Source organism: Pinus tabuliformis, chromosome 2_2, assembly GCF_031772625.1.
Source record: "Pinus tabuliformis cultivar Carrire ecotype Pingquan chromosome 2_2, CPIR1, whole genome shotgun sequence".
NCBI lineage: Eukaryota > Viridiplantae > Streptophyta > Pinopsida > Pinales > Pinaceae > Pinus > Pinus tabuliformis.
In genome coordinates this window covers 389,180,337-389,185,966 of record NC_142300.1, presented here as the reverse complement: position 1 = coordinate 389,185,966, position 5,630 = coordinate 389,180,337, and the positions used below count along the sequence as shown (strand labels likewise).

General features: G+C 33.4%; 1 pseudogene across 1 annotated transcript; it reads left to right on the top strand.

The window, feature by feature from the left end:
- The first annotated feature begins 514 nt into the window (after nucleotides 1-514).
- On the top strand, nucleotides 515-5,168 carry LOC149192899 (delta-selinene-like synthase, chloroplastic; annotated as a pseudogene). The gene is made up of 10 exons (XR_016254919.1): nucleotides 515-786; nucleotides 991-1,178; nucleotides 1,317-1,429; nucleotides 1,672-1,891; nucleotides 2,030-2,127; nucleotides 2,253-2,345; nucleotides 3,368-3,583; nucleotides 3,779-3,917; nucleotides 4,207-4,455; nucleotides 4,559-5,168. The product of XR_016254919.1 is annotated as a delta-selinene-like synthase, chloroplastic (transcript).
- The last annotated feature ends 462 nt before the right edge of the window (nucleotides 5,169-5,630 follow it).

The following is a 5,630-nucleotide window of genomic DNA, read 5'->3' as shown; positions in this document are numbered from 1 at the left end:
AACCCAATTGGCCGATAATAACTTCCGCCCTTTTAGCGTTATTATTAAAATGCATCTTTCAAGTAGAGGTAATGGGTTTCAATACGAGCAAATTTCAGAGGGTACGTATGTCAGTATCGTCTACTCTATGACTTTAACTTATTCTAATATAGAATAACAATATTAAAATGTATTTTATCTTTATATCGCACTTGCTGTCACAGCATGTAAATATTAAAATGTATTTTCTCTTTATATCGCACTCGCTTACTTGGTACTCTGACTCATCTGACTCTAGCATGCAAATATTAAAATGCATTTTATAGGTATCAAATTTGTTTTCGCAGTTAAAATTGGCTGGAATCTTTATATCGAATCCTTTTTGACTGTGGAAAACTTAACCAGTATAACTTAGATCGCAAAGCTTAACACTGTAACTATAACATGGATTTTAACAATATCCTACAGAACTTTCCATTGTTTTCGGGGCACTATATCTTTATATCGAACTCGCCTACTTTATAACTCTAGTCATTCGGAGCATACAAATATTAAAATACATTTTATCCTTAATTCGTACTCCAAGAATTATATATAAGCAACCCGCGATTGCATATTCATCAAATAAATATCATAGCAGCAGAGGGTAGTGCTATAATACGCAAATCATCAGGTTATTGACTAGAATTTGCCGACGTGATGGCTGAGATTTTTGAATCTGTTTCTGCCATCCCTCGACGCACTGCCAATCATCACGGAAATGTGTGGGACGACGATCTCATACTATCTCTCAACTCGCCCTACGGAGTATATTTTCAATCTTTTCCATCAGTTTATCATGGCGTAATCTGCTCTTTGTTTCTTTAGTTTTTCTATTTGCTGTTAGCATTAATGTATATTTTTAGAAGTTTTTTGTTTGCTGTTATACATATTTTAAGTTTTCCGTTCGCTGTTAACATTAATGTACCTCTCTCTCTCTGTATATATTTAATTGCATTGCACTGTAATTAGGGACCTGCATATTATGAACAAGTCAAAAGGCTCGTTGATGAGATCAAGCGTTTACTTCTGAAGGAAATGGACGATAGCAATCAAGATTTAATCAAACGTCTTCAGATGATTGATATATTGGAGTGCCTTGGAATTGATCGACATTTTCATCCTGAACTAGAAATAGCTGCTTTAGACTACGTTTACAGGTTAGGAACTTCTGCACATGTGAATGAATGAATATATCTATATATATATAACTAACTCATATATCTATATATATATATATATATATATATATGCACATGGTTTTTGTTGGCCGTTCGTGATTATTCCATGGTTGACAGATGTTGGAACGAAGGAGGTATCGGAGTGGGATCAAAAGATTCCTGCAAAGACCTTAACGCTACAGCGTTAGGATTTCGTGCTCTCCGACTGCATCGATATAACGTGTCTTCAGGTGGTAGCTGCAGTTGCTTTTCGACTTTACCCTCAAGATAGTTGAGCAGTACCAATTGAAATATTTGTAATTGTTGTTGGATTGGTGTTTGCTTCGTGGGTCATAAAAAACCATTGGTGGAATTTCCCACAAAGTTTTATGTTTACTTCACAAAGATTTCTGTTTCATTCAATTGTTATATTATTCACCCACAAAGTGTTTTTTCGTTTAAATCGATTTTTATATAATTCAGCTTTGAACAGGTGTCTTGGAGAATTTCAAGGATGAAAACGGGAAGTTCTTCTGCAGTTTCACTGGAGATAAACAAGTTAGAAGCATGTTGTCGTTACTTCGAGCTTCAGAAATTTCATTTCCTGGAGAAAAAGTAATGGAAGAGGCGAAGGAATTCACAAGAGAATATCTAAACGGAGTTGTAGCTGGAGGCGGGGAAGTGACCGGGTAGATCAGAGTCTTTTGGAAGAGGTAAACAGTAAGCGCATTTTGAAAGTGTTACCTTAAAAAGAGATGCCGTCCATGGTTTTTTTTAAAGTGTTACGTAAATTTAGAAAAAGGATGGTGTGCATGGTTTATAAAGGATTTGACTTGATCACTGTTATTTAGGTGAAGTACGCATTGGAGTTTCCATGGTATTGCAGTGTGCCCAGATGGGAGGCCAGGAGCTTTATTGAAATATATGGACAGAACCGCTCGTGGCTCAAGTGCGTGCCGTCTTAATGATATAGATTTGCTTTATCTTCAAATTTGCAAAATTGTCTATTTGCTTTACCTTCAAATTTCGAAAATTGTAGTTGCATACTAAATTCCTTTGCCTTTCTTTTTAAAGGTCAAATATCAACCAAAAAGTTCTAGAGTTGGCCAAGTTGGACTTCAATATTCTGCAATGCATACATCAGAAAGAGATACAGTCTATTACAAGGTCATAACCGGTACTTGCCATTTTCAGAGTTGGGTTTTTTTTACAGTTCCATATACATTATCAAAAATTTAAAATGTTTACACATCACTTTGTTTAATGTTTACTATAAAAATATAGTTACTTATTGAATGTGCTGAGAATGCTCAGTTCGTCTGAGATTGCGCCATTTTTTTTTTTATCTTAGTGATAGTTAGCGGTCAAAAACATGATCATTTAAATCCAAAATTATTAATAATAAATTATAATTCTCTTTCATCAAACTAAAAATAATATTATTTTTTAATAATATTTAAATAATAAATGTTTTTGATAATAAATTAAATTGATTATATATTATTTTTTAATAATATTTAAATAATAAATGTTTTTGATAATAAATTAAATTGATTATAGATTTATTGATAGTAGTGAGGTAGTTAGAGGCAGGAATGTTCTTTTTTTTTTTCAAGGTGTCAAATTTTTATCATAATTCAGTTGTCAAAGACAACTATTTCTTGCTGTAATTTGCAAATTGTTATTCAAAAAAAACCACTCTACATGAAATAACTAATTGGTAGCCCCTAAAAGGACAAACTTTCACTGTATTAACGTATTTCTTTACATACTAGAAAAACAAACTCTTAATCAAACAAAAGTAATTTTAAAACCTACTCCACACGCCCATCTATATTTCTTTCTACCTACCCAAACTCACAAAATATCTATTAATTATTTAATTGGAATGTACTCCTTTCTACCAACCCAGACTCACAAAATATCTATTAGTTATTTAATTGGTTTGTATTTCCTGTGGCGTACTTGCAGGTTTGGAAAGGATATTTAGATTTAATAAAAATTTACACTATTTTAAGCACAGTATTTTATGTGGAGTAAATTATATATATATATCACTTCTCATTCCTAAAAAAATACGGTGGTATTAAAATAAAATTACCTAATATTATATAGAAAGATATGGTAATTGACAATCTTGGAGATATGATCATAAATGACGTTCTGCACTACTATTATGTCCTGCGTAGGTGGTGGAGAGGCTCAGAAATTGCGCAGCTCAATTTCTATCGGAAGCGTCACGTGGAATTTTACTTTTGGGCTGTTACATGCATTTTCGAGCCCGAGTTTTGTCACAGCAGAGTTGCCTTCGCAAAACTTTGTGTCGTCGCAGCCGTTTTAGATGACCTCTATGACACTCACGGAATGTTGGACGAACTAAAAACCGTGTCGGAGGCAGTGACACGGTGAATTTCAATTTATTCCCAGCTATTTCATTCATATTATTGCTATTTTATTTATTCCCAGCTTCTCAACCTATTCCAATCCTATATTATTGCTATTTTATTTATTCCCAGCTTCTCAGCCTACTCCACGATTTTGATTTATTCCCAGCTTCTCAGCCTATTCCAATCATATATTATTGTTTGCGTCATTTTCAGATGGAATTCTTCATTAACAGATGAACTTCCGGACAACATAAAAATTGCATTCCAGTTTTTCTTTAGCACAGCGAATGAATTGGCTGTTGAGGTCGCAAAAGAGCAAGGGCGAGATATGACATCCATATTAAAGGATAACGTATGTGTTTTGGATGATCTGTGATTTTATAGATGGATTATCTGTGTTTTTGGAATATCATTATTTTAATGGGATGCTATTATTATTATCACCTTACTTCCATGGTTGTCCTAAGAATGCAATTTACTGTGAAAAGGCCATGAAATTTGTCATTTGAAATTATATATTTTTAATTTTATTATGAAATTTGTCATTTGAACTAATATATTTTTAATTTTATTATTCTTCATTTAGAGAGAAAAGTGGAGACTTTAACCATTTAATGTACTTTTACTTTTTCAATGATCAGTGGCAGCGATATCTTGAGTCTTATCTGCAAGAAGCGGAATGGATAGCGACTGGTCATGTGCCCACGTTGAATGAGTACATAAAGAATGCTCGCGCTAGCTCAGGGATGTGCATTCTAAATTTGTTTCCCCTTCTGTTGATGGGTCAACTTCTCCCGAACAACATTCTGGAGCAAATACATTCTCCATCCAAGATGCAGGAGCTCTCAGAATTGACGATCAGGCTCGTCGACGACTTAACAGATTTCGAGGTATTTGGCATCTAATTTTACATTTATTTAAGCCCGTTTAAACAAGTTCGGATGCACAAACTTCTGTGCAAAATACTGATTTTTTTCACAAATTGCAATGAAGGATGAGAAGCAACGCGGGGAGATAGCTTCAATTATAGAGTGTTACATGAAAGAAAACCCTGATTCTACCGTGGAAAACGCTTTAAATCACATCAAGGACATCCTTCGTCTCTCGCTTGAGGAATTGAATGGGGAGTTTCTCAAGGAGGACAGTGTACCGTTGTGTTGCAAGAAGTTCACTTTCAATATAACACGAGGCCTTCAATTTCTGTTCAGATACGGAGACGGCATATCGGTATCTAACAAGGAATTAAAGGAGCAGATATTCAAAATTCTCGTCGACCAAGTCCCAATTGAGGAATAATGACGACCCGGTTACTAGCTGTGTGTATTAATTATGTTTTTGAATGTTTTATGCTTATTAATTGCGTATGGCCATAGGGACGTGGATTAAATAAGCGGCCGGATAGAGAACAAAAAAGTTTATGGACGTAGTTCCGCTAAGTTCTGCCAAATTGCGTGTGGAAATTGTTCGCCGACAAATTCCAAAATATCACGTACGGCAATTACAATTATCACCTGATCATCGCTACTACTACTATATTTTCATATGTTTTATTATATTGAATTGTATTTTATATTTGTTTAATTAATGAGTTTGACTTTCGTCATCTCGTGCTTGGCATAATGTTAATGGTATTATTTCGATATATATTTTTGTAAATTTAATTATTAATAATTATTAAGTGAATGTTAGATATTTTATTTTCATTTAATATTTTAATAATTATTCTTGTTTTTTAATTAAAATAATTAATTAAAAAATTTTATTGAAAGAGAATAAATTTCAATGGTTAATGTGTTTTTGTCAATAAGCATGTTATCAATAAAATAAAAATTATTAACTCTATTGGTTGATGCTCCTTGGTTTTGAACTTGTACCTATTCCTTTTCTTGTTCCTGTTCTTGTTCAACACTTGTATCTAATTTGACATAATCATCAATATCATGCCATACACTAGTATTATTCATTTTATCACCTTCATTTGCATTCTCATGAAACACCAGATCCCTACTTGCAAGCAGTTTATGAGTATTGGGATCAAACAACTTGTATGCCTTCTGATCATCAA